Below are 8,197 nucleotides of genomic sequence, written 5' to 3'. Positions count from 1 at the left end.
TTTACAAGAGTGATTTCAAACAGGAGATGGATCAGCACTGTCTTTTATGTTTTATGGAGGAAGGGAAATAGCAAGACATCGGTTGTTATTCTAAATTTACGTTGGGAATGTTCTTACCAGAATAAATGAATGATCCACTTCTTTTTTTCATAGGTGAGACCATTTGTGATACATACTTGTTTTCGAAGCTGATTGCATTTATATTTTTGAAACCCTGTTTTTAACATCTCTTTTTAATTTATTACTGTATATTTTATATAAGTTGCTTAGAGGTTCTGATAACTGGATGGTACGTAAAACCTGTTATATTAAGAAACGAATGAATATGGAGTTGTAGTATGGAGCTTGGTTACAGTAATATGTCTATATTTCAAGTTTCCTGAAGCTAACAGCCACAGTCAAAGATCATCTAAATTCTACTCCTATAAGGTCACAAAATGCGCAAGGGATAATAGTGAGGGACATAGATGGCCGGGCAAGTATAATGTAAGAAAAAGTGAAAGTGCCTCTGCAACAGGTAAATTTGAAATTTACAGCCAGCTATAATATAAGAGAGAACATGATGAAAATGGCTGATAGATGGTACCTCACTCCTTCCAGATTGTCAAGAATGTATAAAAATTTGGCGAATGCTTGTTGGAGATGTGGAGGAAATAACGGTGGCATGATCCACATGTGGTGTGTAAAATATTAAGATGGGGGGGGGGGATATATGATGAATTAAAAAAGATGATGGGGATAACTTTTACTAAAAAAACTGGCAGCATTTCTATTAAGTATTATAGATAAAGAGATCCCAAAAAAATCTAAGAGAGGTATTCTTGTATGCAACGGCAGCGGCTCATTTACTTGTGGCCAAGGGATGGAAAGATCACGAGGCTCCAAAAATAACAGATTGGCGAATCAAATTACAGGAATTGGTGGAGACGGCTCAATTGACTAGTAAACTCAGAGGAAACTCAAAGCAAAAATTTGGGGAAAAATGGGATGGTTATAGAAGATATGTTCAAAAATACAATAATCGTTTTGACTCTGTGCTAGCATCCGAGTGATAAAGGAACTAAAAAGAGGTGGATAACAATTAAGGATTTATTATGTTTTCAGAATGTATTAGAGAAATTATATAGAAAGATTTATTGTTTTGTGTACATTCAAATGTAAGATAAAATATATGCAAAGGGACTTGACAGGAAGTCAAAGTTGAAGAAAAGATTTTAGAAGATAAAAGGGGGGAAATATTTACCTTCATTATTATCATTTTGTGTGTGGGTGTGGGTGTGTGGGTGTCTGTACATATGTGTGTTGTTGTATGCAATGTTTGGGAGGAAATAAGATGGTAAATAACTAAATATCGATGTATGTAATCTTTATTTCTTAATTATATTTAGTGGTAGTATGGCTGTATTGTTTTTTGTAACATAAAATCATTCAATAAAAATTATTTTTTAAAAAAGTGCCTCTCCATCCTTTAACTTTCAAAAAAAGTTAACTTTTGCACTGGGAAGGCAAGTAAGACAATTCCAGAAGGCTGAACATTGAAAATCTGCTCTAACTTCAAAAATATTTGATAAATCATCATAGAACAAATGCTGAAGAAGAAGAATATGTGCTACTAAGACAGGGATGGCCAGCCTGCAACATTTCAGATGTTGTGGGAATCCCAGAGGTATTCAGTGAAGAGCTTTGCAAGCAACCAGTCAGCTCATTGTCCAGTGCTTGGGATACTCTGCACCGGGAGCTGTGCATGTTTTATCTACAAAGAAAAACTGCACCAGTTTTTAAAGGAGCATCTTTATTATTATTTTTCTTGCTGAAGGCAATCGTTTGGATTCAAAGCATTATGGGAAGTGCTGTAAATGCATACTGTTTTCTCTGCAGAAGGGGGGACGTTCCAATTTTAGAAGTAGTTGTGTTTGCCTCCATAAATTCTTCACTGTTAAGAGTGTTTTGCCTCCATTTCAGAAGGTCTACCTCTAACGGTCTGATTGTTGATTAAAGTGAGCCTCACTGAAGTTCTACTCTCAGACGCAATCAGTAGATTGGACCTGAAAATACATATTCAGAGTCTGTTCTGATGGTGATCTCCTTTGATTTTGACAAGTGTTCATCACGTGACATCATTATGACACCCGGTGATGGACAGGTGTGCATTGTGCCTACCTGTCAAGGTTGCTCCATCAGGTGGGGGCAGATTAGGATCTGGGGAGCAGGCCCACCTGTGGGTTACAGTGTAGATTCTTAATCATTTATCTTGCTAAACTCTGAGCTGTTTTCTTTATCCACATGGTAATTTTCTCATAAGTGGCAGTTGATGCACATTATTAACTGTGTCTAAAAACTCTGGGTCATTCCGTTTCTAAGAAGTTGCTCGTGATCTTATGACGAGAATCGCCCTTGCCGTTAGATCCATAAATGATATATACTTTCTAAATATAATGTGCCTAATAATTATCTTTATCCAACCATTTTGTTTCGCTAGGACATTAGCAATATTTCGCCCAGCCTCTTCATCCATAGAGGTGGCAGTTTCAGGTTCATTCATCATTGACTTGAAGGCAGCTACCAGGCGACTTGTTGATGGCCATAGATAATTAGTTACGTCTGGCTTATCGGGATATAAAGTTTCTTGTAGATATTCCAAGTATACTCTAAACACCAAAAGTCCACTTGCAAGTTTTCTTAAACATGTTTCCTTATCAAATCTACGTGGGAAGCATTCTTTTACCGCGTCGGCTTCTGGAATGATGAACTCTTTCGAACGCATATTGTCCCAGTACATGTTGCATGTGCTTAGTTCCGTACACATATCGTTAAACACCTTCATGGTTCTTAATTTGAGCCAAATAGCCAGGTTCAAGATTCGTGGATCGCTGCCTAATACTTCCGCATAAGCAGGTCCTGGCTCTGCCCTAGCCAAGAGCATGAGAATAGTGCAAATACTGCATCTAAGTAGAACACTCATTGTCTTCCCTTCAGGCTTCTCTCTCTCTCTCTCTCTCTCTCTCTCAACTTTGTAGACTGAGATCTTGATTGGCTGGATGTGGCAATTCCTTATGAGGCAATGATTTCAGTATGCACTCTTCAAGGACACCTGATATAAATCACATTGATAAAAATGTAACCGTGAGTAAAGAGCAGGATAAAAACAGCAACTATAGCAGTTGCTATAGTATATATATTTAATATATACTATACACACACACACACACACACACACACACATATATATATATATATATATATATATATATATATATATATAGTATATATATTTTATATATATTAGGGACAATAAAAAAGGACATTGCCTGATTATCAAAACACCAACAAAATTCATGCCAGACAAGAGTCCAGCACAACTGTGGAAGCGAAAGGATTGCTACCTACAGTTCCTGAAGCTCAATGGCCCAGAATGTATACAGAGCAAGACAAAGCCCCCTGTGATATTCCTGTAGAGAAGTTGGTAGATATGAGCTAGATGAGATAACTGTTAGGTAGATTTGTAGCTAGCTGATCAAACCCAAACAGTGCTCATTAGTGGTTCCTCATCATCCTGGAAAAAAGTGACAAGTGGGGTGCTGCAGGGTTCTGTCCTGGGCCCATTGTTGTGCGTTGTTGTGATTTGGATGAAGGAATTTAGGGGATGAGAATCAAATTTGTTGATGACACCAAACCAAGAGGTGTACCTAATGCCGCAAAAGGCAAAATTGAGATTTCATATGACTGTAACAGATCGGAGAACTGGGCCCACGCTAACATGACTTTCTGTAGGGACAAATGTAAGGTTCTGTAATTAGGCAGGAAGAACCAGCTGCTCAAATAAAAGATGGGGGACACCTGGCTTACTAGCAGTAAATGTGAAAAGGATCTAGGGGTCTTAGCATACCATAAGCTTAACATGGGTCAACTGTGTGATGCAGCAGCTTTTCTCGGCTGCATCTACAGAAATATAGTGTCCAGATCAAGGGAAGTAATAGTAGCACTCCCTTATGTCTTGGTCAGACCAAACCTGAAATACAACGTCCAGTTCTGGGCACCACAATTTATTTATTAGTAAGTATTATTATTGGCTATATCTTTCATAGGTATAAAAGGTAAACAACCAATATTATCTTGAAGCTTTTTGCTCAGAAGTCCCTGGTGGGCCACAATTGTGCTTAGGTTTAGCTAATTGCTATGCCACTGATTTTTCTACTAGGTTCTTGTTTGGTAAGACTTGGTAAAACTGTTAGTAACTAGACATATTTCACACTAAGCTCAGAAAGTCATTCCTCGTATCAGAACAGTTTTGTGTGCCTGATTCTAGTTAAAATACACAGTTTGTGGAATACCCCTGCCTTCAGAGGCGGTTTTAAAGTAACACAACCAATTCAGCCCCACTGGGTGCCAGCGTCCCCTGAGGGGGGGGGGCTGCAATCATGATGTAGAACAGAGTGCAAGAGGGGGGGACGACCAAATTTTAGCATTGCACAGGGCACTGAAATTTGAGGGCCTAAGTTCCGCTACTGCTCCCTTTTAGCTGTTCTTGTGCTTTAAGTTCCAAAATTTAGCTTCATTGGATGATCCTTGTGTTGTGCAATGGGAGAAAAACCTCTCCCTGTCCATTTCTGACCCATTGTATCTTATGAGTGCACATAGTGTGCAGCAAAGCACATAATATTAACACTGCAAGACCAATGAAGTTGAATTCAGTTCACTCAAAGCACTGGGACAACCAGCAACAAAGGATTCAGTATGATACCCATCTCTTCCTCCTCCTCTCTAAAAGGCTCTAGCAAGAAAGAGAAAAAGAAGAGGCTTGTGTAGAAGTCCTTTTCCCCTGCAAGGGAAACAATTCTTTCCTTGCAACTAATACAACCTGAGAGAGCATACTCACGGACTTCCGGGTTAGCGCGAAAGGCTAATGGCGGATTCCCTCCGAGCTCCGGAGGGAATCGGCTCTACAGGAGTTGGGTCTTGCCGCTGCGGCGACGCGGGGACCCTTAGAAATCACAGGCGCGGAAGCCTGTGAACTTGGTGACTCGGCGGGCACCATTTGCGCCCCCCTGACCTGCGAAGGAGCCTTTTTAAAGGCTTCGGAACGGGGGACGGGGTGAGCGGCGCGGTGCCGAGAGTCGACTGCTCCTCCTGTGGAGTGAAGCCGCGAGCCATGGTCGGAGAGCGCTGACTTTTTCTTGTGAACAATCGGACTCTAAAAGTAACAACCCGTGAGTAGTACGGAAATTGGACTTTTTAAGGAAATTTTCTTTTGAATTTGGCACGATCGGGGAAGGCGCAAACAGGAAGTCCGCCTCCCTGTCTTGTAAAAAATCTAAAGCAAGGACTAATTAACTAAGGTCGAGAGAATTTCTTCTTCTTTATTGGACAAAGATATTAATTTCACGATTTGGCAATGCAAGTATAAGTAATTTTACTGGAGGATAAGAGCTAATTTTGAGAGTTGAAGTGCCACCCCCCCCCCCCCGGACCCGGGAGTGATTCGCGAGAGAGCCTGCTGAGGAGATATAGAAGAGTTTGACAGCTGTCAAAATTAGCTGTCAAAAAGGAAAAAGAGAACTTTGTTTCTGCTGTCTCTGCTGGATATATTTGTTGCAACTTGGCTATATTTTGTTGAAAATAAGTAAGAACTGATACAAATTAACTTGACTTTTGGATTCTAACTGGAAAGAATATTAAGTTACCAAAATCCCTCTAGAGGGGGATTTGGGACACTACAAGAATGGCTGGAGGAGGGAAAATTCAGGCTGGGCTGGACAGAGTCTTTGTTCTCTTGGGAAAGTTACAAGGCCAAATTGATGTTTTGGCTACAAATGTAACAACTTTGAACTTAACAGTAAATAACATTACGGAATTTGATAAGGATTTGACTCAGGAAGCCCATGCAGCTGGACAAAAAGAGAATTTTGAGAATCTTGAAAGTGTGGAGAAAGAGACATATGTTGTTTCTGAGGAGAAGGAAGGAGGAGCTGTAATTTTGCAAATGATAAAGGAGAGCCAGAGGCCTGATATCACACTTACAAAGGGAAACAAGAAATCAAACCAGAGGCCTGACAGGATGATTACAAGGGAAAATAAGTATTGGATGATGAAAATCTGGTTTGAATTGGCGACTGAAGAATGGAGAGATCTCCCTATGTGGAGATCTGAAGACCCATGGATTACAAATCTGATTAAAGTGGAAGATGGAGTTTTTGTGATAATTGGACTTTTGGACCCTACTTTTAAGTATGGAGGTCTGGCTGGAAGAAACATGGATCTTATCGGGACAGAGCTGCTCCGAGATCTGGTGTTTAATACTAAGGACTATCAAAAAAACCGGCAGAGAGGAACTGAGAGAGAATTAAGAGCCTCGGACGTGAGATCTCCAGGCTGATAGAAGATTAAGACTGATGGATATTTGTTGGGGATCGAAACCGGGAAAGGGGGTGGTGGGGTTTGAGAATCCAAAGGGTGTACAATTATGATCTGTTTTATTTTTTGTTTGGTTATTAATATGAAAATTGGGAAATTCATGGAAGGGAATTTGGCTCGACTTTAGAAAAAGGTTTGTGTATTGAGGTACAAATATTATAAGTTAAAATTGGTTTGTTTAAAAAAAATGAATTAAATATAAAAAGGTTAAAAATTGGGGATAGGAACTTGTTGAACTAACAATTTGAATTGGAATACAAGAAGGGGAGGTGTGGGGAAGTCAGGGAAATATGGTATTGAAAATATGGAATTGTAAATTTCATGTGGTTTTTTTTCTTTTTTCTTTTTTTTTCTTTTTTGACTTTTTTGTATTGAATGTGAAAAATTTTAATAAATATTTCAGTAAAAAAAGAGAGAGAGAGAGAGAGCATGCATACTCACAATCCCCAAGTGGAAGACAAAGACATTTCAGGTGGTCATAATAGGTGTCTTCACCTTCACAAAGAGGAGCTTGCAACCCTCTGTGGAGTTTCCTTTTTATATGCTACTTCGTGCATTTAACTGTAGTATTTCATCCTACACACACCCCTCCATTCTTCTTTTAACTGAACCCAGCTTTAATAATTTCAGGAACATTCCACTCCTGTGGGTTGTTCCTTGCCTGGCTGTTCCTTGACACACCTCACTTCTTTGATAGCCTCTATCTCCCACCAATGTACCAGATCGTAGATACCATCCTCTTTCAACTTTATTTACCGTAAATTATCAGCTCTCATTAATTGGGTTCGGTTTAAATTCTACCCTCACATCCACAACCAGCTTTCTATCTATATTTGGAACAGACTGATGTCCCCCACCCACCCACCCAAGGTGGTGCAGCTTTCAAAAATGGAAGCTTATGTCTGACCAAGAACAGAAGACATACCAGGGGCAGTGGGAAGCATGGATCAAAGTTTCAGAATTAGGGTCGGTGATAAGGCACATAGCTATGATCTGTACTTGCCTCCAAGATATAGGCCAGAATGAACTTAAGACAGGACGTTGATCTTTGTGTGCTTAACAGATCGGTTAAAAACAGAAATAGTCGCAAAATGACCACTGTAGGATGCCTGAGTGTTTACCGTTGCTTCAGGTGGCATAGACAATCACAAACTGGCGGCCCTTGGTGATGCGTTTGATAGTTCCACAATTTGCTGCCATGACAGTCATTTCCCTGAAGGCAAATTGCTGAGGATGTGTGTGAAGTAAATTACCTGAGAAACGGAATATATTACAAAGCTACAGTCATTTTCAGTCTGCTCATCACAATCATGATTTTATGTTACGAAAAAGGAGCAATGCTGCTGAGTGCTCCAGGTGGCTGGAAAGCCAAACAGGATGTTGATGTTATGGGACTGTACCGTGGGAACCAGGGACAGTCTATTATGTGCACTGAGCACCGGATGTTAGCTCAGAGTGTCACATGACCCTGTACCAGAAGTACATGGGTGGAGTTATACTCTCTCTGCTGTGGCTGCTGATGTGAGAGGGTGCAGACATGTTTCCTCTGCACTGCTGGAGAGACAGAAATAAAGGCATGTAAATACATTTCTGTCTGTCTCTCTCCCCTCCCTGGGGAATGGCAGGGGAGGAGGGATGGTGTGTCCTTCTCACGTTTGAAGAAGGATCGCCGGGATCTCGCCTTGTCTTGCCGGGAGTCGCTGACGGGGGGAGATCAACAGGGAATCAAGCCGGGCACCTGGAGAGTGCCAAATTCCTCTGACTGATATGGCTTGATCCCAACATA

The 8,197-nt window shown here is 40.5% G+C and overlaps 1 long non-coding RNA gene across 1 annotated transcript; it reads right to left on the bottom strand.

Annotated features, from left to right (window-relative positions):
* Positions 1-1,353: 1,353 nt before the first annotated feature.
* LOC310758877 lies at positions 1,354-6,916 on the bottom strand. Its single transcript, XR_014546041.1, has 2 exons — positions 6,853-6,916; positions 1,354-3,091 (listed from the first exon to the last, which is right to left on the bottom strand). It is a non-coding gene; the product is annotated as an uncharacterized lncRNA (long non-coding RNA).
* Positions 6,917-8,197: the final 1,281 nt, after the last annotated feature.

Source organism: Podarcis filfolensis (genome assembly GCF_964270895.1).
Source record: "Podarcis filfolensis genome assembly, chromosome: 3".
NCBI lineage: Eukaryota > Metazoa > Chordata > Lepidosauria > Squamata > Lacertidae > Podarcis > Podarcis filfolensis.
This window is presented reverse-complemented; position numbering and strand designations above follow the sequence as displayed.